General features: G+C 38.5%; 1 long non-coding RNA gene across 1 annotated transcript in view; it reads left to right on the forward strand.

Annotated features, from left to right (window-relative positions):
* The first annotated feature begins 1326 nt into the window (after positions 1-1326).
* The window catches only part of LOC126213472 (uncharacterized), an 84150-nt gene continuing 59474 nt past the window's right edge, over positions 1327-26002 (forward strand). Inside the window, exons 1-4 of the long non-coding RNA XR_007541190.1 lie at positions 1327-1545; positions 2557-2731; positions 3259-3373; positions 10509-10605. This is a non-coding gene — a long non-coding RNA (uncharacterized LOC126213472). The remainder of the gene's footprint in view (positions 1546-2556; positions 2732-3258; positions 3374-10508; positions 10606-26002) is intronic.

Consider the following 26002-nt stretch of genomic DNA (forward strand, 5'->3'; position numbering starts at 1 on the left):
TACTTTCATTCCATAATGTCATATGGGATAATATTTTGGGGTAAATCTTCAAGTCAAACAAAAGTTTTCAAGGTCCAAAAGCGTGTAATACGTATTATTTGTGGAGTAAATTCACGGACCTCCTGCAGAAACCTCTTCAAAGAACTGGGTAAACTAACTACTGCCTCTCAGTATATTTACTTCTTAATAAAATTTGTCGTAAATAATATATCTCTTTTTCCAACAAACAACTCAGTTCATACATACAATACCAGGAACAAAAATGATCTGCACAAGGACTTAAAAGCACTTACTTTAGTTCAAAAAGGGGTCCACTACTCAGGAACACTCATCTTCAATAATTTGCCAGGAAACATAAAAAATTTAGTTAGAAATAAAGATTAGTTTAAAAAGAGCCTGAAAGACTTACTACTGGCCAACTCCTTCTACTCCATTGGCGAAACTTTTAATAGAAACAAATGATGTATTTATTCATACTATTAGTATTTTTATTTCAGATTAAAAAAAACCGACATGTTCCACATCCACGAGGATCTCCTCAGCACGGATCTATGGAACGAAAAACTAATCTAATCTGGGTGAAGCCGTGGGTTTTACGACGACACGATAAAAGCATTCAACAAAACTTGTTACGTGAGCTTACAGTGGAAGACGTCAAGTCGTACATCAATTACTTCAGAATGGATGAGCATACATTTCTGTATGTGCTCAATGAAGTGTATCCTCATATCACAAAGCACAATTTTCACTTGAGAACTGCTACATCTTCAGAAGACAGGCTCACTATAACACTCCGATTCCTTGCTACAGGAGAGGGTTATGTTATGTTAGGTTAGGTTTCCAATCTTCTTAATCTATTTTGTATTCAGGGTGCCTCACGTTGTAAAGCGCCTCATCAGCTTCAGACATCTCTATTAATTCTGTAGTTGTCGGCACACACCAATTGCATTTACCGGCAATGGTTATAAAAACACTACAGACGACAGAACGCTGCAGCGATGCTAGCGCTCCGCGTGGTATCATATCGCATTGCAGTGAACAGAAGACAAGCGATTTCTTTGATCAAATATACGGCCTCGGCGTAGATTTGATCAAATATTGGACGACATTTGTCAAAGATCCCTATTACACTATCAAATATCTTTGACGAAGATGTTGGACAAAGAAATTTGATAGTGTAATACCGGCCTCAGTGATTTGTCGCTCCTTGTGGGCCGGGGATCTCGTTCGCGCACGCGCAGTTCGCGGACGTTGTTGCGCATGCGCTCTGATGAGATGGCTCAAGGTATGCGTTGTAACGGTTGAAGCCGCTCATTACTCACCACGAACCGGCCACGCTAATGGCGTGTATGGCTATACGACGGACTGAATTTTAATATTTGTTAGTGGCAACAGGCCTTGGCACGTGTTTCTATTGAACAATAGCAGTGACATGAAAGCAACGGCAGGAGCTGAGGCAACTTGTTCAATTTCCAAACTGATAAAGTTACGTGAGTAGTTGATACTCTCGACACCACAGAGTTTCATCCCAACAACAGCAGTTAAGTAAGAGTTGTTCCTTCTTTAGCTTTTAATTTTCTAGTCTTTGAAGAAGTCTGAAAATATCAGTGTAGAGATTTATAACATAACCTGCTGTAAAGTCTTGTAAGAGTTCGTGCTTAGAATGAGAATTCATATTTTTACAAGTGTGTAAACTAACTTTTCTTAGAACATTTTCAGCCGTATTATATGTACAAAGCCGGCCGGGGTGGCCGTGCGGTTCTAGGCGCTACAGTCTGGAACCGCAGGACCGCTACGGTCGCAGGTTCGAATCCTGCCTCGGGCATGGATGTGTGTGATGTCCTTAGTTTAGTTAGGTTTAAGTAGTTCTAAGTTCTAGGGGACTGATGACCTTAGAAGTTAAGTCCCATAGTGCTCAGAGCCATATATGTACAAAGTGTTCGAAGTGCCACTGACAGCGTAACTGGCTAAATTTTTGCTGCTCACAAAGACTTTTCTCGTCTGAAGAATGGTTATTTAAGTAGTTGCATAGCGAGCTTGTGAGAGATTATTAATTCAAAAGTTTTATGACCACTTCCCTCAACTGCCTGTAGTAGCGAAACAGTAATTTCGCTCTGTTAATAGCACGTATGTTAATAGCTGAAAAGTTTGATAATATTCACGATTTTCCAGATTAATTTCCCTCCCTGCAGCCTGTCTAATTAAACTATCCGGAAGACAATTTTTTTTTTTAATTAATTTGAACTTGCCGCAGAGGCTAAAGACTTCATCCTCTGCAGTAAAGTTCCAGTCGAATTGGTTATGACCGTCGATGTGTGTAGCCTCGAACAAAACTCTATCGTTGTGAATGGAAACATATGAGCAGCGACAGTTTTTGATCCCATTCAACAGTAAACCGGTCGTTAAAGAAGAAAAGAGAGCAAGGGAAATACGTATTTCACAAGAATGTGGTTCAGCATTCAGTTTTCTCTGAAGATTTTTCTGCAGGAGTATGTATTACAATCGTGTTAATATTTTTGCTTATTTTATAAGTCGTATAACGTGTTCCTTTTTTAGTTGGATGTGTCTCCAGTTTTCGTTGCATTAATGACGGCATTGAAGAAACATACGTGACGTTTTGTTGGTTTGAATATCAACTACGGCGATGTGAATGACAGAAGCAATTGCTTGACAGTGTTGTGCTTCCAACGTGAATTGTTAGATCTGCTGTGTGGAGTATATGAAGGTGAAGGTAAGCATTGTTAAAATTGTAATACTTAAGTAAATTTGAAATTAGGCATCTTTTTATGTATAAAGACTTCAGAGTTGCAAGTTTAAGAAATTCTCACTTTACATACGGCACCTAAATTTCATCGTATTGTCTTTCGTGAGAAGTTTTGAACATTTTACTACTAGATTATGCGTAACCGACGTGTTAAGTTTCAAATCAATAAAACGTGTACCAGCGCTGTATCGATTCTAAGGTCCTTCTTGGTAGCAATATTGTAGTACAGTTAGAAAGATTGGTATTTTGTGATGCAGGTGCTAGTAAGATGTAAACAAAAAGAAGTTTCCTTTGCTTGAGACGGAGCAGTAACCGTACGTTGAGTAACTTATCAAAACAAATTAATGTGCACCCGTCGTTTTTAAATGCTCGTTGATTTGTACATAACATTTGAAGACAGATTCTTGAGTTTTGTTTCCTAAACGTAGAGAACTTTTCTTTATACAGCGCAAGCCTGTTAGATTGATAATTTGTCAACTTGGTCTGTACTGTAGCAAGAGCCAGTGGGTGCTGCATCGTTGGCTGCAGCTGCTTCCTTTATTAGCTGGGGAGAGTAGAGATAATTGAACATGTGGGATACATAAGCCACTCATGTTCTCTCAACTTTAGGTAAGTTTTTAACATTGGTGATACCAGTGTAGTTTCCATCAGTATTTTGAAAGGGAGGGACCCTCAGCTGTCTTGAAGTGATATAAGCTTACTGATAATTTCCAGTTTTTGTTTGGTGCAGTTGTGTTAACTGAAAGGAATGTAGTGACTAAAATTACTGCAGTTTGAATAGCTGCATAAATACTCTAGAAATAGCAAATTTAACCAAACTGATGAAGATGGGGAAATGTGACACTAAGATCAGGGATAGTTGAGCTATAGTGGCACTGTGTCTATGCCCCAATTACATCTGTCGATACGTTTTGTAGACCAGAAATTTTTTCACGTTAACAGTTGTATACTACACATGCAAACATGTCTGTAAAGACCAGGCAATTACATATTATTGAATAGTGTAATGTGTTAGTAGGTAAGGCTTATCCACTAGCTTTAAATGTGAATGTTTGCAAAGACTTTAAAGTTAGTGGTATTTTGCCTTGAATAAAAGTATTTTCACTGATGAATTTCGGAGTTCATAGGTAAGGCCGGTATTACACTATCAAATTTCTTTGTCAAAGATTTGATCAAAGATGTGATCCAATATTCCGTCCAATATATTTGACAAAGATCTTTGACGTAGCGCTAGAAGGATTATTACACTGTCATCAAATTTTTCGTCAAAGTTCAAGATGGCTGACAACAACTTGTTATTAACCGCAACAGTTGTACGTACTCCAATTGCATTGTGTGCACATGCGGAAAAGTGGGGGAAAAAATGGAACCATACATAAGAGGTTGACAGTCTTAAAAGTCCTGGGATTACAACTTTTAGCAGACATAGGCAACATAAAAATGAAAAAGCTTGCATACTTTGCCTACTTTCATTCCATAATGTCATATGGGACAATATTTTGGGGTAAATCTTGAAGTCAAACAAAAGTTTTCAGAGTCCAAAGCATGTAATAACGTATTATTTGTGGAGTAAATTCACGGACGTCCTGCAGAAACCTCTTCAAAGAACTGGGTATACTAACTTCTGCTGCTCAGTATATTTACTCATTAATGAAATTTGTCCTAAATAATATATCTCTTTTTCCAACAAACAGCTCAGTTCATACATACAATACCAGGAACAAAAATGATCTGCACAAGGACTTGAGAGCACTTACTTTAGTTCAAAAAGGGGTCCACTACTCAGGAACACTCATCTTCAATAATTTGCCAGGAAACATAAAAAAATTAGTTAGAAATAAATATCAGTTTAAAAGGAGCCTGAAAGACTTATTACTGGCCAACTCCTTCTACTCCATTGGCGAAATTTTTAAAATTTTAATAGAAACAAATGATGTATTGTATTTATTCATACTATTAGTTTTGTTATTTCAGCTTAAAAAAATCGACATGTTCCACATCCACGAGGATCTCCTTAGCACGGATCTATGGAACTAAAAACTAATCTAATCTGGGTGAAGCCGTGGGTTTTACGACACGATAGAAGCATTCAACAAAACTTGTTACGTGAGCTTACAGTGGTACATCAATTACTTAAGAATGGATGAGCATACATTTCTGTATGTGCTCAATGAAGTGTATCCTCATATCACAAAGCACAATATTCACTTAAGAACTGCTGCATCTTAAGAAGACAGGCTCACTGTAACACTCAGATTCCTTTTGCTACAGGAGAGGGTTATGTTAGGTTAGGTTAGATCTCCAATCTTCTTAATCTATTTTTGTATTCAGGATGCCTCACGTTGTAAAGTGCCTCATAAGCTTCAGACATCTCTATTAATTTTGCAGTTGTCGGCACACACCAATTGTATTTACCGGCAATGGTTATAAAAACACTACAGACGACAGAACGCTGCAGCGATGCTAGCGCTCCATTTGGTAACATGTCACATTGCAGTGAACAGAAGACAAGCAGTTTCTTTGATCAAATATACAGCGAGGCCCTAGATTTGATCAAATATTGGACGACATTTGACAAAGTTCCTATTACACCATCAAATATCTTTGACAAAGATATTGGACAAAGAAATTTGATAGTGTAATACTGGCCTAACCAGTAGGACAGTTGTGTGTCCCTGTGGAAAGTACTATTAAAACAGGTGCTACATTCTTCTGTTCAGTCCTCAGCGACTGAAGCCATCATTTCACTAGAAATGGTGAGACCTTACCCCAAATCCTTGCCTTGCAACTTCTACTCCAGAAAAGCTGCGAATTGAGTAGTCTCATCTTGAAAGAGGCAGTGTGAATGGTCAGAGGTTTGTTTAATCTTCAGGAGATTGTCAGATATTGAAGGAACTGAACTAGACTCTTGAACATGATGAAAACTATGCTGAGATTCTAATAAAGTTCAGAGAACAGGCTTTAAATTATTACTGTAGGAATATACTAAAACCCCTTACATATCACTCACATAGAGATCATGAGGATAAGAGTAAAATAATTATTTATGCACAGATGCAGTCAATCATTCTTCCAGCACTCCATGTGTGAATGAATGGGACAGGAAGAAACTGTAATAACTGGTACAGTGTGATCTGCCATGCACCTCGCGATGGTTCGCAGAGTGTAGATGTAGAGGTAGAAAAGTCGGTGAAAAAATTTCATACAGAATAAAAAAGCACAAATTCTTTTACAGAAGCCCAAAATGAAGACTTCAGTAGAATTGCCATACGGAATCTACCATTCATTCAACTAAAAGTATTAGCACATCCATGGAAATGAAGGGGAGCCATAGTGAAGATGTTAGTTGTGAACAGGAAGCCAGTCGTCAATCGTTGGTTGTTGGTAAAATTTCAGGGGAAAAGAGAGATGAGAAATTTAGTGACTGACTTTACTGGCCATATTAAAGTTATTAATTTAGGAGAGGAAGAACTGCAGACGAAGTTTAATTGGCCTCCAATTGAGGGAAAAAATCATTGTTGTTAAGGATCAAATACAAATGATTCTTCAGCCCCTCATAAATATCAAAAATTTTGCATGGCTAATTCCACTTTCAGAAGTAGTTTTGAATGACTTTGTTTCTTAGTTTGTTTCTAACATAATGTGAGATCCTAAGTCCAAAACAAAAATGTTTTCAGAACAAAATGATTTTAGTGTGTTATGTTCCAGGTAAAGTATCCTTACTATCTGGGCCAAGTATCTCCACAATGCGGATCCCTTAGGCCATGGTGTAAAGCAGTTTTGTAAACGAAACACTTTCTTCATAGTTACATATTTTCCAGTTTGTTTTTAAAGATATAATTTAATGGGAAAATGGGAGGCTTACTGTGACCGTTTTTGTTAAAGCACGTAGCAAAAATTAAAATAATTATAAACAAAAATGTGGCTAATCTATGCTAGTTCTCCCCTAAACATTATAGGCCCTACTGACATATTCTGAAGTTGGCCATTAACTGTAATTTTTTCCTCTTCCTCACTGGACTACTTTTCCAAATATAGATTCTCTGAAGGGCCTGCCATTCCTGGTCAAATTAACATTGCTATTGTATATGGTTACTTAAATTTTACGTATTTCTTGCCTAAGATCTCATAATAACCTGACTTTTATGAGTTGTATGTGTGGGCTAAGATTCTTTGTCAATTGTTGCAGCCTTATATACAGGGTGTTTCAGAAGTGAGTAGCAGTATTACCAGAGATATGAGAGGAATGATAATTCAAAACAGTCAAGACAACATGAGCTCAAAAACACATGCCTTAAGAGCTATGAGCAATTCTCGATCTTAATATCGTGAAACAAATCTCTTTTACTGCAAGCTCTTTGCTTTCCATATTTTGGGGAGTGGTAGTATGGACCAAAACAGGAGTCTAGTAAAAATGTGCTCTAAAATAAACACCTTTAGAGCTATGAGCATATATTCATCTTCGCTACTTTGAAACACAACTTTTGTAATGACCAAGTGCTGATAACTGTTCAGATATGCATTTTAGAGCACACGTTTACTGTAGATTTTTGATTTTTTCCTTGTTTTGGTCCACACCACCGAAGACAAAGAATTGTTCATAGCTCTGTGTCCTCGGAGCTCACGTTTACTTGACGTTTTTCTTTCGAATGACCATTCCTGTCATATCCCTGAATATTGACTGTCACTTCTGACACACTCTGCATTTTAAGCAGCTATGGGGCTTATTGATTTGGCTGCTACTGTTTTTTTGTAAAGGTTAATAAGAGGTTTCAGCAGCTTAAAATGGCACTAGTTTTCCAATAAGCCCTTAATTCCATGGAGACCTGCCATGACTATTTGGATACCTGGGGCATGGTGGGAGCTTCAGTTACGAAAATGTCAGAAGGCTCCTGTAGTCTCACCTTGGAGCAGACTTTCCTCACAGGTAGCAAGATTGCAAAGGCAGTGATATTGCGTGTAAGACTGCCGCGGGTATTTAAAACTGCTGATGATACTAAATTTCAGTCCACACCAGCAATTACCGTATTTACTCGAATCTAAGCTGCACCTGAAATTTGAGACTTGAAATTCCAGGGGAGAGAAAAAAATTAGGCCGCACCTCCAAATCGAAACAAAGTTGGTCCATTGTAATATGAGACACAATTTATGTCAAATGAGTGACTATACAGCTACAGTAGTTTCATTCGAGTCGTGAGCTTAGCAGTTACGCTTTACCAGGTAACTACTGCTATGCGTCAGGCACTCCATCCGTATTTATAAGGGTACCCTTCCTTTTTCGTGTGCTTCGTCTGGTTTGAACTGATTACTTATTTTTCTTTCATCCGATAAGAGCCATTCTCTTTGTTATAGGTGTTTAAGTCACTCTAAAATGAAACTGCATTATTTTAATGTGTCGTGCATTGTTTGTCGCATTCCGATAATGAATGTTTACGACCTGTCGCTGCTTGCGGCATGGCTTGCTCTTGTGCGCGCTACCGCCGCTTACAATAAAAACAAAGAGAGAAATTGTCTCACTAGCGAAACAATGGCAAGAGACTGCTATTTGTTGTTACTTATACCGCTGCTTTCTTTGATAAAGATCAACAAGGAGCAAATAATAGACTGCGTATGACAGATGCTCGCAACGAGAGTTTATCGAAAATTTTTCTGTGTTTGAAAATCTTTGCAGGCGCCTCTTTAGTACATTACATTCTGCACAGAAATTAGTCATCTTAGATTTAAAAATCTAGTCAATTGCCGTGCTTCATGTCTGTCAGGCATAAGAATAATACGAATATAAACATGACATGATATGTTTATTCTTCCGCATTTGCTGTTGTCTCACTAGTTTCGTAGTTTATTAGGCCGACAGGATTTAAATGAGATAGCAGCAAACACGAAACAATACATGGCAAAATGTTTATATTCGTATTATTCTTATGGTGAAGAGAATACTGCATGTGATTCACAATTCATAAAAGTTCGTATTAGTAATCATCTCTTCTCACAGGCAGGAAAAAATTCATAATGTAGAGTTGGACATATTGACAAACATCCCAAACAGTCTTGCCATTTGGATTTTAGTAGTACTTTGAAATGCTGCGGCATTCGAAGATGAACAATACGGAATTTGTATTTATTTCATTGGATAATGTATAAAAATCCCTCCCAGGGGACACCGCCTTATAGTAGGCACCTTCAGTGCCGGGCGGGAGGGTTTGCGTGCTTCGGTGAAGTAGAGAGCTATGCCGGCGGTAGCATAGCTACTGTCAGGGCCTCCCAAGCCGGACTGGTCTCGACAGAGGAGCCAGACAAAGTGTGTCCCACAACATAGGGCAGGGAGGGCTCTAGAGGCGTAGCGAAGCGAGCTTCCCTAGAGGAGTAAACCTCATACAAATCCTGGTCCTCCAGGTTCGGGGTTGGGCATGGGGCTAATAACCCCATACTGTAAAAAAAAGAATATTACGGAAATTCAACAGAAGCCTCTGAAACTGGATGGAAAGCATGTATCACGACCCCGGCAAAGGAAACGGAATGGATATCAGCAATATGGGAGTCCGGGGGTGGAAAAGAGCAGCAAATAACCGAGAAGTGTGGAGGAAGATTGTTGAAGAAGCCAAGGCTCACCAAGGGCTGTAGAGCTACTGAAGAAGAATGTATAAAAATGCAGTGGTCGAAACTCGGGGTTGAGAAAAAAGCTCGTCTTCCACCCTTTTTTTAAATTTATTTACTGACGCAGAGGTTTTGGCGCCAATATTTATCTTTGTGCCTGCAAAGCATGTCTGTGGAGCGCTACATATATTCGACGGCAGAAGTTAGTTGTGGCGGCACCTACCTATATTTTTCAGAATTTCCGCTTACTTTGCACTCGATTCTAAGCCGCAGCCGGTTTTTAGGATTACAAAAACTGGAAAAAAAGTGCGGCTTACATTCGAGTAAATACGGTAACTTAGTGCCATTAATTGGTGCCATCAAAAAACCTAACAGATTTTGGCTGAATACTGTTGCCAAGAGACCACATGTGGGACGCACAATTGTTTAATATTGCATTACTGGTAGTGGGCTCTGATAGACTACATGTGCGTGTCCTCGTTGGCAAAATTGCGTACATATTTTTACAATAGGTGAGGACTGTCATGATTGAACCATGGAGTGATGGAAGAAGTTATTCAGGTGAATTGTGCTGCCTGCAGCCTCACATTATGGCCATGTCAGGATATCCACCCGTCCAGAAAAATTGTATGATTCAGAATTGTACACGGTGCAGCACTGGCAGTGTTTTGCGATATAGTGAGCTAAGCCTCTCCAATATTTGTGGCCGTTGCAGAAGACCCAATCAGTGCTTGACAGCTAGTGATGGTAATATTTGCTTCAATCCTTCAGTTGCTCATTCAGTGATCTTATCACAAACAAGAATGTCAGTTCACCAGTTGCAAAAGATAAGTAATAGTTTTTATTATCTAAAAGGTAAAGGCAAGATTTCCTTTAGTGACTAAGGGTGTGTGGATTTTGTTAAGGTATCTTAACAACTCCTGTGAGAATGAGGCATCTAAAATACAAAAGCTGCCTTCACTTATAGTTTGCATAAAAATCATTCCACATGTCAAGGCAAATCACCTTAAGAAAATGCTGGAAAGGTTTTTCCCTCAAGTATTTCTACATTCTTGGCCACCTGGGCTAATCTTCCTTCTGTGATTATCTTGATGGGATCTTAATATCAACAATTTTCAATGCTGATATTTTTTTTTTCCAATGATAACAGGTTTGAAAGTCTCACTTGGCACCATTAAATCTAATTGTGGGGCTGGGTCTACATACAACAAGAGGCAATTAGTTCTGCATTTTCAGGAAAATGTTCTGTAAGTATGTCTTTGATAGTAGATAGAAATGATGGTAGTAATTTACTTTGATTTGAAATTTTGTACTTTTTAAAACATTTATCATATTTGCAATACCAGCAACAGTGCTTCACAACAGGAGTAAAGCTTTATTGTAGTACACTAAATACTATTTAATTTTGAAGAAAAAGATTTCTTTTTGCTCATGTTTTTTCTTAAGGAATTTAACTACAGTTTTCGTATTATGACCTGACTGTCTCTCAGCAGGTTGAACTAATATGAAATTCTCAGCCAGTTGACTTGATCAGAACTGCACAACATTTCACAAAGTGTCAATCATTGCTCTTTGACCAAATGTTGAAATTGGCCAGGGTTGTCATTATGTAGGTGACGGCATATTGATTCTTTGTCAGATGACACTCGTCGCAATGTTTTGACAAATTCACGTGACTGAGAACTTCATATTTTTAATTTGTTTGAAGAGTAGTCAGGCTGGTTCGTGACTTTGATAATAGCTGTTGCATCACAGAGTAGCTACTGCATTGCACAAATGTTATGAAAGTAGTTTGGTTTCAACATTTTGCTTCAGTATTGCATTTTTCTATCAAGCTGGCCATCCTCTGTAAAAGATGCCATCAGTGTGTGCAGACGTGTAATAAATCTTTGGTGGGTGGAGATTGGCATGTTGGTGTGGGACCATAGAAATGTTGATGTGGTGGTAATGGAGCACGTCACATTTGCATGGTCTCGCATCCACATGCACCATCACTGACTGTTCAGAATGTACGTATAACAGAAGATTTATGATTGTTGTTCTGTTGTATATTTAAAATTAGAGCAGTGCCATGAAAATTTCTACGATATAGTTTCTTCTTTTCCAACATTTTAAGAGTAGTTTTCCTTAATGGTTGGAATGGGCTATTGGAAAAAATCTTGAATGCTCTAAATGTTAAGTGTTATTTTATGTCCAGTTAATAATTTAGTATTTCATTCAAATAAACAAACTGAGATGCAGAAGCATTGTAAAATTGTGTGTGTCATGGCTTGTTGGCAACAAAATTCATCAAATGTTATTCTTTCATGTTCATTTAATACCTTCAGGTTGACAACTTTGTTAAAAGTTTAGATTTTCAGTATTTGTTGCTTGTAATGAGACATTCCACGTTTTAGTTCCCATTTTTCTGATTTTGGGTCCCCATCCTGCCTGGTTTTCTCAGCCTGTGGTTCCATGTTGGTTAATAAGCCTGTACCATTTTTTGCTGATGTATTCTCAAAGTGGCAGTTGTTAAAGATAATTTGTATGGCCTTTTCACATTTTTTAATTGTAATATACTATTTCAATAAAATGTCTTGTTTTTCTATGGTAAGGACTAGCAATTGTGATGCTTTTATCATATCTGTTCGTAGATGTAAAACATCCACATTTTTGCTTTTCATGTACAACTGTCTACATTACATGGCATATGATCTGTCGCCTGTGGTGTATCTGATGCTCAGTGGTTCTCTTCAGGCACTAAGTGGGGATAGGTGCTTACTTTAATGTACACCTACCCTGGTGGAATCTAATTCTGCTTAGCATTGACTTAAGATTGTCAACAACAGGAAACTGATAAAATGGCTTAAGTAAAAAAGATACAAAGTATTGGAGGGACTGATGATCTCAGCAGTTTGGTCCCGTAGTAACTTACCACAAAATAAATACAGGCTGGCAATAACAATGGTGTTTATGGGAGAGAAATTCTTTATCAGAAAGAATATAAATTGTAATGTTAGGAAGTTAATTCTGAATGATTGGCTCTGAGTGTAACCTCATACAGAAGAGAAATTTGGTGCTGCAGAAAACATTGAGCATTAGCTGGGTAGGTCATATAACTTGTGGTGTTCTAAATTGTGAAAAACAGAAATTTGCCACAACTTGATTCAAAAGTGTGATGGGTTAAGACACACATCATGGTGTCACCTTCACCGGTGGCAGGGGATAAATATGAGGGCGCTTTTTTAAAACCTCCGACAAGCTATAAATGGGACAAGCTCATAGAAAACAATTATTTGACTAACAAAAGTTTTGTACACTTACGGTTACATTTCAACATAATCACCGAAAAGATTGAGACATCGAACCTCTGAACAAGCTTTGCAATGCCCTTTTCAAAAAATGTTGCCGCCGATGATTGCAAATGAGCATTGTGGTTGTTTTGAAGATATTTGTTGGTTTGAAAGTGCTACCCTCCTAGCCACATCTTCAGTGGGGTTAGTCGCTGGGTTCCAGGTCAAGACTGCACGGCGGATGATCAATAATGTCCCATTGAAATTGTTTAAGGAGCCGTTTGGTAGTGCCAGCAGTGTGTGGACGAGTGTTGTCATGGATCAACACAATTCCTAAAGTCAAATGCAAATTTAGTCATTCAAAACAAATGAAGAGGGATGCTGACTGAAGACGTGGCTATTAGGGCAGGCAGCACTTTCAAACCAACGAAGATCTTCAAAACAGTGTCAGTGCTCGTTTGCAGTCATTGGTGGCAACATTTTTTGAAGAGGATATTGCAAAGCTTGTCCACAGGTACGATAAATATCTCAATCTTCTCGGTGATTATGTTGGAAAAGTAACCATAAGTGTACCAAACTTTTGGTAATAAAATAGTTTCCTATGAACCTGTTTTTTATTTATAGCCTATCGGAGGTTGAAAAGGAAATGGCCCTCATTTGTGGAGGGACACAATACTTGTTCACTTTCTAAAGAGCAATAACACAGACTGATAAGTCATTTCGATAAAGGTCAAAGGACTGTGCAGAACTTGAGTGATATGCTCTTAGAGGTTGTAACGATGGAAAATTGTACTGAAATGTAGGAGGATCTGCAGCGAATTGACGCATGTTGCAGGGAATGGCAATTGAATCTCAATGTAGACAAGTGTAATGTGCTGCGAATACATAGAAAGAAAGATCCCTTATCATTTAGCTACAAAATATGTCAGCAACTGGAAGCAGTTAATTCCATAAATTATCTGGGAGTACGCATTACGAGTGATTTAAAATGGAATGATCATATAAAGTTGATCGTTGGTAAAGCAGATGCCAGACTGAGATTCATTGGAAGAATCCTAAGGAAATGCAATCTGAAAACAAAGGAAGTAGGTTACAGTACGCTTGTTCGCCCACTACTTGAATACTGCTCACCGGTGTGGGATCCGTACCAGATAGGGTTGATAGAAGAGATAGAGAAGATCCAACGGAGAGCAGCGTGCTTCATTACAGGATCATTTAGTAATCGCGAAAGCGTTACGGAGATGATAGATAAACTCCAGTGGAAGACTCTGCAGGAGAGACGCTCAGTAGCTCGGTACGGGCTTTTGTCGAAGTTTCGAGAACATACCTTCACCGAGGAGTCGAGCAGTATATTGCTCCCTCCTACGTATATCTCGCGAAGAGACCGTGAGGATAAAATCAGAGAGATTAGAGCCCACACAGAAGCATACCGACAATCCTTTCCACGAACAATACGAGACTGGAATAGAAGGGAGAACCGATAGAGGTACTCAGGGTACCCTCCGCCACACACCGTCAGGTGGCTTGCGGAGTATGGATGTAGATGTAGATGCAGATGTTAGCTACCAACATTAGCTTCCAGTAATGCGTGCTAGTATGCTGATATTTTTGTAGGCATATTGTTTGGGTTACATTCTGTGTGCTGGGTTTTGACTCGTGAGGCAATTTGCAATTTGTATTTATTACAAAAGTGAGTTAAGTCATGTTGCTTCATAGTGTGGCACCTTCAACCTTCTCATTGAATCTGTGGGAGGAGATCTGAGATACGGAGCTAAGGCACAAAATGCTTCCCTCTTAGTCAAGAGTGCGAACACCCTTGTCACTTGGTCAAATCGTGCGTATAAATGGATTGCATAGGTAGTGTCCAAAAAATTTTGTTCTATAATGTATAGCCAAATTATTAAAGTCCTAGAATTACTGAAATCAAATTTTATAATGTGTTAAAATTACATTAGTGAGGTATAGTTTGTGTTGTGGGATCTGCTTTACATCAGCCTGTCCCTCAGTTAGATGATTCACTGAGCTCTGATCAAGGTGTGGCCATTTTGGTGCTTTATGTAAATTCTTACGACAATAGTTTGTGGATGTTATTTGTCAAAATGAACAATTGTTCCAGTAATGCATAGGAAAAAGGCTTAGCAGCACAGAACTGTGCCATAATAGAAATAAAATAAATGGTGATGTTACTTCATTGTAAGCAAGTGCAGTAATACATGGTAGACTGAACTCAAGACGAAGACATCTGGTTCATCCCTTATGATGTCCTGATGTGTGCAGACCAAAGATAGAAAAGAACAATGGCAATATTTATTCTATTTTTTTTTTTTTTAATGTTGGTTGTAATGACAGGTTGATCTGTAGCATAGTTTCAGGTTGAGAGTATGTTTTAAGGTGGCAGCTTGACGTGTGACATGAGAATCACTAAAATTGTTGTTGGGATTTATATTTTACATGTATTACATGGCAGTGACAAGTTTATATCCACCGTTTTGATATTACTGGTAATTCTGATTCGTGTTGTCAATAGTTTAACACTCCTGTAAAATGTAATTGGTAAGAAAATTGACAAACTGCTCATTCATTTTTCGGTGAAGAATAACTTCCAGCCAGATTTCAAACCTGGTACTTCTTTTTCTTATTGCTATGATGTGGCCTGCCACATGTTCCAGTTCTCAATAATATAATTTTCACTTTATCCATTCATCTTTAGAACTTTTCTTTAAAACACAAAGGGTGAACAGACCTGATGCTATAAACTTAAACAGTATGCTGTTGTGTGTCCAAGTAGTCATTTTGTTTCATTCAAATAAATGGCTTGTTAACAATAACTATTATTCCAATGACAAACTGCCTATTGGCTTCTGTCTCGGGTTCTTCGGCCGATGTTCATCTAATGATTTTTCTGACGTTTCGCCAGCACGAGTGGCTGGCATTGTCAAAGCTTCACCCTCCATTGCCGGTGGCACCCGAGACAGAAGCCAATAGGCAGTTTGTCAACAAGTGGCCACGAAAGCCTTAACAATTTTGTATTATTCCAATGTTGAAGTTTTGTTCTTTTAAAATCTGGTGCACAGCTTGATGTTAAGAGATTTTAAATTTTGTCAGTATTTGCTACTTATGTCGCAGCATTCCTTCTTTGGTTTCTCTTTTTTCTGATTTTGGGTCCCCCTGTCCTTGGTTTTCACTTTATTGTTCCTGAGGTTCCCAGTCTGTCAGTATATCTGCCCCCCCCCCTTTCTATGCAGATGTTCCCCCAAATGTTTGCTAGATTAATGATAATCTATGTAGGTATTGTCATATTTTATTATAGTACACAGTTTCAGTTAAATTTCATCTTATTTTAATTATCTTAAGGAATAACAATTGTGATATGTGTTCATAGGAGATGCAGACAAACCACATTTTACAATGTAGAGCCTCATTGTTTGTAGAACGCAAAATAGTGCTTGTGTTAGCAAGCTCCTTAGCTGCAACCAGCTGTTCTACCTCCTTCCACCACACTATGGCCTCCTAGGAAATCCTAGGTCTAACCACTGTGGCCTATATCCAGTGCATAGCCCTGGGGCTTAGGCCCAAGGTCCATAACACTACTTCCTTATCGTATAGTTTTGTGTACTGCAAAAATAAAATCTACATTTTTTGTTACTTTTATATACAGGGTGAATCACCTAAATCTTGCACGTAAATATTGTGGAATTGGAAAGTGCTATTGATGTACAGTTTTCAGAGAATGGTTTGGTTGTTGGAGGCTCATATTGTAAGCTAATCAGTAGATTGTAATAATACTTACAAAGAGTATTGTTTGTGCAAAAATTGTCTCCTTTAAATGGAGCAATGCCTGTTCACAGTAACAGACTAAAAGTAGGGTAAATCAGAATACTACTGGTACTTGTTGCAGATTTCTTGTGCAAGTCATTTATGAGAAATTTTGGAGAGTTCCACACCAGTATCGAGACAATTGGCCATCACAAGTTGTGTTCAAAATGACCACCAACAGCAGCATTACACGCTTTGTCTGCTATGAAACCACTGCGGCACATGTGCTAGAATTGCAGCAGAGATGTCAGAGCAGGCTGCAAATCATTTGAGGTAGTTGGTATTTCATTGTGGACAGTGTCTTCAGGTTTCCCCACAGATAAGTCTACAGGCATCAAATGTGGGAATGGGCCAGCCTAAGTACAGGTCCTCTGCGTCCAGTCCAGTGATTTGGAAACAATTTGTGAAGACACGCTGTAATATTTCATGCACTACGGGCTGGACAGCCATATTGGTAACACAGGTTCCTCCTAGTCTGCAAAAGAGTCTTCTAGCATCTGTGGAAGATGGTCTGTTAGAAGGCTGCAGTGTTCACTCTATGAAAAAGTGCCTATGGGCTGATGGTTCACTATCCCATGCCATACATTTACACGCTATTCACACTGATGTCCCACCTGACGAAGCAAATGGGTATTGCCAACAGACCATAGAGAATGTTTAGACAGCTTACTGAACCATCATTGGAAAAATGTGGCTTCATTACTACAAAAGATACAAGATATACCTGGAGTATATTGTCGTAACGCCCAAGTAAGGAAGTTAACATGATTTTTATAATTGTTTCCATGCAGCTCTTGGAGTGAGATGTGATAGGGATGGAACCTATGCTGATGGAGAATGCATAGGACACTTGCCTGACTCGTGCCACTTTTGTGATGGGGCAAGAGCTAATGTGTGGATCATCTGCAACGGCAGTAAGATTATTAATTTCCCCCCTTCCTGCTGTTACATCGTCTAGTTGTTACGCTAAAACTTTCACATAACTGGTTGAAGAGGTTGATAAATAATTACGGAGATGGTTGATGTCTGTTGTGAAATTGTGCTGCATAAAATGGACAATAATGAACTGCGTTCTTCCTACAGTGTCCGTACGTCATGAACATATCAGCTTTTTCTACATTGGTAAATCCTATCAACTACACATGACCTACTGCACGCAATGTCTGACTTGCAAGTCGTAGTGCACTCTAGTAACAAACAAGCTTACTGTAAGCAAACATATCATACCCATCAACTTTGCCGGTTGAATGGCACAAACAAATGTCGTTGTGGAAACGTCTCGAAATAGTTATCTTGTAAATTACTTACACTGGAATCCTGCAAAAAACACTGTCATTCTAACTTGCACTACTTTTAGTTTAGTGGCAATAGGCCTTGTTCTATTTAAGTGTGCGTTTACACAAAAAATCCTAACAAGGGAAACTCTCCATTGCACCCTGTTAAGATTTAGTGGTAAGTTGGCCCATTGGATACCCAGTTAGAAACTGAACACAAAGCATGAAAACAGGAAGGTGTACTGAAATGTGGAAAAAATTTGTCTGTCGTGGTGTAATGTCAGTTTCCAACAGTGATGAGTATATAGGAATCTCCAGATGTACATATCACTTATTTGTTCTACACAGATACATGTTATGTCTCTTGTGCTCCATTTTGGAACTTTTAATTCTTGATTTCCTCGTAGTGTAATTCACACCCATTTATTAGTTTAAATTTCTGTGAGAGGTCTATCTGGCATATTGCCTGCTCTCACTATTGTCATACACATGTAGACACTTAAAAGGGAACCTCCCCATCGCACCCCCCTCAGATTGAGTTATTAGTTGACACAGTGGATAGGCCTTGAAAAACTGAACACAGATCAGTCGAGAAAACAGGAAGAAGTTGTGTGGAAGTATGAAAAATTAAGCAAAATATACAAACTGAGTAGTCCATGCGGAAGATATACATCATCCAGGATAGCGTGAGCTCAGCAGTGCCGTGGTCCCGTGGTTAGCGTGAGCAGCTGTGGAACAAGAGGTCCTTGGTTCAAGTCCTTCCTCGTGTGAAAATTTTAATTTATTTATTTTCGCAAAGTTATGATCTGTCCGTTTGTTGATTGACGTCTGTTCATTGCAATAAGGTTAGTGTCTGTGTTTTGCGACCACACCGCAAAACCGTGCGATTAGTAGACGAAAGGACATGCCTCTCCAATGGGAACCGAAAACATTTGATCGCAAGGTCATAGGTCAACCGATTCCTCCACAGGAAAACACGTCTCGTATATTCTATACGACACGGGTGACAGCATGTGCGTCACATGACAGGAATATGTTGTTGACCCACCTAACTTGTACACTTGGCGAATGGGTAAAAAGATTCTTCTAACTTGCCCGATTTAGGTTTCCTTGTGGATGTGGTAATCACTCCCAAAAAGCGATGAAAATGTAAGTTTGTCACAGACTGAAAATAAAAAATTACAGTTTTCCCAAGTCTTGAACCGAGGACCTCTTGTTCCACAGCTGCTCACGCTAACCACCGGACCACGGCGCTCCTGACCGCCCACTCCCTTGATGTTGCCTATCTTGCACATGGACTACTCAGTTTTCATATTTTGTTTATTTTTTCGTAGTCCCACACAACTTCTTCCTGTTTTCTCGATTGATGTGTGTTCAGTTTTTCAAGGCCTATCCACTGTGCCAACTTATAACTAAATCTGAGGGGGGTGCGATGGGGAGGTTCCCTTGTTAGAAACAGAAAACTGATAATATTTGAAAAGTGGAAATGTCAGACATTCTAAGTGCCAAATCTCACATTTGTCAGGAGAGACAAAAACAGTGTATCTTTTTTGTACATAACTTATTTGTATCCAAAAAGTTGAAGGTATTGTGATACCACATAATTACCCCATCACTGCAAAAATAAGACAAATTAACAAAATCAATTTGTTAAGAACATTCTAGGTGCCATACAATGGAACTGATTGTGAGTGCCAGTAATGAGAATATTATGAAAAGGAGAGACTGAGACTCTCCACATAGGGGAGGTGTTGAACACAGACACAAACGACAGCTATACATTTGAGCTTTCAGCCAAAAGACCTTCTGAAGTTAGAGGCACACATATTAATGTAAGCACAGCTCATACACACATGATCACTGTCTCTGGCCACTGAGGCCAATAGAGTAGCTTCTTTTTTTTTAAGTTCCATTAATATTGAGACACTAAGCTTTATTTTTGATAATAAGAAACACAGTGATGTTTTAAATAGTAAAACTGTAGTATAAAAAATCGTTTTATTTTAAATCATTCGCAAGAGAATGACAAAATAAAAGTTTGTGACTTTTGATTCTTACATGGCTTTGTTCTTGCGGTGAGATTCTACAATCTCGAGATAAGCATTGTTTGGTACGAAGAACAAGCAGCATCTAGTAATATATGTTTGAAACATTTTCTCTTTGATTTGGCACATAGGAAAAGGCTAGTAAAAGCACTTCATCTTCAGGCCACAAGTGGCCTACCGGGACCGTCTGACCGCCGTGTCACCCTCAGAAGAGGATGCGGATAGGAGGGGCGTGGGGTCAGCACGCCGCTCTCCCGGTCGTTATGATGGTATTCTTGACCGAAGCCGCTACTATTCGGTTGAGTAGCTCCTCAATTGGCATCACGAGGCTGAGTGCACCCTGAAAAATGGCAACAATGCGTGATGACTCAATGGTTGCCCATCCAAGTGCCAGCCACATCCAACAGCGCTTAACTTCGGTGATCTCACGGGAACCGGTGTATCTACTACGGCAACGCGATTGTAGGAAAAGGCTAGTACCAAGAAAAACTAGTTTTGAAAAAGGACACACACAACATTTGACATTTCCATTTGTCATTCATACTCTTGTATTTTTCAGAACATTGGTTGTGGTTACACATTGATCTGTAGCATATCTCAAGGCCTCAGTTAAATTGGAAGGTGAATGTATGCTTGTGATTTGGCAAAGCTGACAAATGTGATAAGAGAGCAGGTTCTTGTTGCAGCCCAAATTTTACTTGTATTTGGTTGCAAGTAGTAGTTTATATATATCCACTATTTTGATCTTATTGGTCAAAGCTGATTGATGACATAAACAGATTCAGCCGCTCTGTGACATGCTATCAGTAAAAATATTCATAAAGGAACTGCTCTGCTTTTCAACAATTGAGAACTACTAGATTTCAAAAAATTCTATTTCTTCTTCTGAGCAGTTTCATGTGGCCTGCTAACGCTTTGCTGTGCATACTTCGTTGCCTCCGAGTAGCACTTACACCCAAAAAATATCTTGGATGTGTTTGTCTGTCTGAGCTCATGAGGTGTGGGACCATACAAATGTTGATGTGGTGCTACTAAAGCACATCACATTTGTGTGGTCTCGTATCCGTGGGCTTCATCACTGAATACCCCGAATGTACATATAAAAGATTTCTTATTTTGCTATGTTGTGATTTGAAATTAGAGATAGACCATGCAATTTGTGTACTGTTTTCTACAATTAAACGGAACAAATTCTTTGCTTGTCATGGCAAGAAAATTGATCAAATACTGGTGAAGCTTTGTTCCTGTCACACCTTCTGGTCCATAGTTTTGTTATGAAATTTTGGGTTTTGTCAGTATTTGTTGCTTGTAATGAGACTTTCCATTTTTGTTGGGTTCCTCTGTGTGCATTTTCACTCCGTGGTTTCTGAGGTGGCATCCAATTAGAGCTAGTACAGGGTGACACAGAATAATGGGAATGTTTGAAATGAGTAGTGGCAGCCATGGGCAGGTGGCAGCACTGCCGGTTTGTAACAGTTGGTGAGTAAACAGTCCATTTCAGTAATCGTGGATAAGTGGAAGGGACAAAAACTGTAAGTTAGCCATAAAAATGTTTATATAAACATTGATAGTTTGGTAGTGGCAGAGAAGGGAGTTTGTGCATTTTTATAATTGGTCATGATGCCATTCCGTTGAAACATAACATGTTGGCTTAATAACTTTCATGAGACTAGATCTGCCCTCAAGAAGAAACCAACAGGACAACTAAGAAGTGTGCGTACTCCAGAGAACAGTGGTGTTGTGAGTCTCTTACAAAGCCCACAGTGTTCAGTTCGTCAGGAAACAGCAGTGGTTGGAATGCCCCGGGAAAGTGTTCGCAGAATTCATCTTAATTTAAAATTTCATTTTACGAACAACAGATGGTGCAGCAATTGAGACTATTACCAGTTTTGATTAGGATTCTGTCAACAATGATAGCAAAAGTAAGCAATGACAATGAATTTCCAAACAAGTTGTGGATGTCAGATGAGGCACATTTTCATCTGACAGGTTATGTTAATAAACAAAACTGCCACTACTGGGCAAACACACATCCTGATAACATTCATGAGTGCCATTTACATGCTAGTGTGTGACAGTATTGTGCGGTGTTTATTCACGTGGGATTATCGGATTGTATTTCTTCGCAAATGAACAGGGAAACACAATAACTGTCAATGGCGACCGATACGGGGAGATGTTACGACCCTTTGTTACACCTGCATTGAACGAACTTCTTTCCAAATGTTCATGAAGCCTTGTTTAAAAAGGACAGAGCGACATCACACACTGCACTGCAATGGCGTATGTGTGAGAATTGTTTGGTAACTGTGTGATCTCATAATTCGGTAACATTTCCTGGCCCCCTAGACTGCCAGATTTATGTTTGAGATTTTTTCCTTGTGGGGCTACATCAAGAGCAAAGTCTAAACGTCTTGACCAAAAACCCTGGATGAGTTAATAAAGCAGTATCCCAGCTGAGATGTTGCAGCAGTCAATGAAGAATCTCAACTGCAGATTTCATGAATGTATTCGTACAGGACGACAATCTAAAGGATGTAATATTTTTAAAAAAAATGATAAATTCTGTCGGTGTTTTGTAAATGGCAAAGTTGTAAGGTTTCAATTACTATGAATGCAATTTTTCTTTCCTTTCATCACTTCATTCTATTGGATAGTGGAAATGGTGCCGTTCTGTCGCCCTGTATATAGTCTCCCTACCTTTCTATGCAAGTGTTTGCACAAACCTACTGTGATTCTAGATAATTTGTCTCTCTTTAAACTTATTTTAATGTAATTGTTTCAATAAAAATTAGTCTTAATTTATCTTTGTAAGAGCTAGGAATTGTGATGCTGTTATCCTGTGTGTGTTTTTAGGAGATGTAAAACCTCCACATTTTTTGCTTTTCATTTATAAATAACTAGATAAGACTTACCTGTGGTTTTTGTGTACAGAACAAGGGCAACGTGGGTGTTCCCTTCCCCATGTCAATATAATTAGGCTATGTTAATTTCATAGACTACCAAAGATTGCTCTAATATAAAAGGCAGTTCTGGAGATTGGAGTCGAAATGATTTCTAAATTGGAAACAATGTAATACCCACCAAAATTTAACTTCTACTCCTTTCATTCTATTTCTTAGATTGCTGCAGTTTAGCTTTTAAACATATTCAGTACTAAAATTTCCCTGAAATTGCAAATTAGTGTTTCATTATTTTTATGATTTTTATTCAATAAAATCTGTTTTCAAGTATCAATGAACTTTTATTGTAGATATGAGTACACACATCTGATTTGAGCAGCAGCCAAGCTTATACTAACTAAAAATGTTAGGACCTGATTTTTTTGTTTAACATTGCTGTCTTGCTCATGCAAGGTTTTGCATAGGAAGACAGTAGTTGGAGGTCCCTGACCTTGGCATTGGTAGCTCCACACAGCACCTGCTGTGATGTAGGGATTACTGTTATTGAACTCCATTTGCTGCACACTGCCAAAGAAGTGCCACAAACAATAAATATAAAATGCAAATATTTCAAAACGTACACAAAATCACCTACATATAAACCACCACCACCTTTCCAATTAATTGTTCCTGAAATTATAATGAAATTAGTTGTACATACAATTTGTCATCAGTAAATGACGAGGATGCAGAAATTTACACACACGTAATGCATATGAGAAAATTCTTGAATTCAGCGAAATTCTGTATCTCCACAAATGCTACTTCAGTGACGCCTAGCAAACAGAGCTTGAGAATTAGAGTTAATTTCGTCTGAATTCTGTATCTTCGCAAATTTTATTTCAGTGACAACAAGCAAATGAAGCACATTTTATTCATGTACCTGTGGCCACTTGGTTGTGAAATGTTGCTGGATGTAGTATAGCAGGTCCTTACAGGTGTAATGATATGCTCTTAACAGCTACTGTCCTAGGTACATTTGCACATGAAGGGTGATAATGTGGTATGGTAGTTTTATGATGTAGTTACCCTTAATTAATGCCCTACTGTTATAGTTGTACTCACCTCGTTTAATTTCATTGTATACTACCGGGTGTATACGCTCCAGGAAAACCCAGGAAATTCTATCATTTGGGAAAAATGTGGGAACTTTTAAGAATTCTGGGAATTTTTCATTGTTTTAGTTTTCAGTTAAATTTTTGTAGTGTTGACTGGTAAGAACTGATACTCTAACAAAGAATTCTACTTTGGCCCATTACTGCAATATAATACTGTAGCAAAAATGTAAAAGAGGAAAAAGAATAAAACTTAAGTTGCAAAGGAAATGCACCCATTTACAGCAATGACACTGCGTGCACAAAAGTGCCTGCTAACAGCGAAATGTCGAAGGCTTTAGGACGAAGGCTGCAATAGTTCATAACAACAAACTGCTTCCGATGGGTGTGATGTCACAGTGATTAACATTAGGTTCGTTTGAGAAGTTGCCAGCGAGCTTATGTGCATACGCAGTAGAGTTGCGTATGAGCAGTACCTTCTCACGCTTCTGGCTGCTTGAAGTGGGGCTGTTACCTGTATCCAAGGTAACTAGACATGAGCTGTATCAGCAGTATAAATAAGCAGCCAGATGATACCCGGAAACATTTTTCTGGCACACCCAAGCTGCCAGATCCGGACATGTGCAGAGCAGAGTTGTAGGGGGATGAGGGATAGTCTCAATGCGATCCATGTTTACATTTAGTTTGCTGTTTCCTCTTGGTTTTCAGTTCTCAAAAACAAAACGGATTTTTGTGGCTGTGAGCTGTAAAGTGAATTAAAATATTAACATAATTATGGAAGGCTAAAATATGTAATTAGTATGTTTCCCTATTTTATTTCCAGGTGTTTGGCAGTCGGGTATTAATTGCCTTGCAGAACAAAGAGCTTATTCTCGTCGATATGCTAAAAAAATTGTCTTTAATCTTTCCCACAGAGGCTGTCAATTTATTTGAAACACAGTTGGTCAGTGTCAACTGTTTGTGGAATTTAAAGTGCACATTATTATCTTTCGGAACATATGGGAGTATGCCGTAGAACTAAACATTAGAATACAGTACTGGTACTTCAAGAAAATTTGCATTTCGAAAACCACACTGAAGTGTAGTATCAGCTTGGGGCTTTGTAAATCTGGACATACAGATGTGCTCTTTAAGCCGAATTACAGGTTTTATTGTGGGCTAAGATTCTCTTGGCATATCCTCCGATGTCCTGTTTAGATTATGACGTAATGTAAGATCTCTTTCTGCCATTACTTACAAACATACGGGATACCTATGTCATTGTGGCTTTGCAGGCACAGTAATGCCTTTTTCTGGTACTCCCTGACAACTGCTGAAACGAATTCTAAGAGGTCACAGGAAAATATTGCAGTTGGTCGTTTGAAAAGTGCTACTTTCAAAGTGCATTTTATTTTACACAATGAGTTATGTTTGTGTGAATGTGCCTCGAATTTCTTAAATCACAGAGCGTTTGATTTTCATTTGAAGCTTAACACTTTGGGAGCCTGCCACTTAGAAGAATTTAGAGTCCAGATGACCAGACATTTACGTCACTACTTAAAATTTTACTGACACATTTGTGTTATTAGAAGGGAGGTCAGCCTTGACCATAATTTTGATTATTGACAGCAAAATCGATTTTCAATCACATAGTGATTATCTTCAGTGCTGAAGTTTAATTTGTACACTACAGCACTGAAGATAATCACTATGTGATTGAAAATAGTTTTTTCTGTCAATAAACTATCAAAATTACGGCCAACACTGAACTTCCTTCTAATTTCACGTATATGGTTGTTGTGCACACAGCACTCTATGGAGTCGTCAGTCAATAACATTTGTTATATATTGATGTGTAACATGTGCAAAAGACAGATATTGTATGTGAAACCTTAACTTTTCTTGTAGCTACTCCATGTAGATTAATTTAAACCATTAACTTTTCCTGTTTGTGTGTTCGTGCTACTTAAGTGATGTTGCTACAGGCTGAGTACATCACATGCGATACATCTTCCAAAAGAAGAAACTGACTTTTGGAAATCTTTTTTGCTGCCATGTTTACATGTTCGTTCTGAAGTGGATTTACTTGCCCAGTTAACTATGGAGCCGGGAAAACAGCAGATGTAGTTTGATTTAGTCAGCACAATGGCTATCTCTCTTCAGTCACACCAGGTGTTAACACTTACAGTCTAATATTTCTACTTACCTTTCACTGTACAAAAAGCTACTCCCTCAATATTAGCTGAAATGTTTGAAACCAA

This window comes from Schistocerca nitens, chromosome 11 (genome assembly GCF_023898315.1).
Source record: "Schistocerca nitens isolate TAMUIC-IGC-003100 chromosome 11, iqSchNite1.1, whole genome shotgun sequence".
Lineage (NCBI taxonomy): Eukaryota > Metazoa > Arthropoda > Insecta > Orthoptera > Acrididae > Schistocerca > Schistocerca nitens.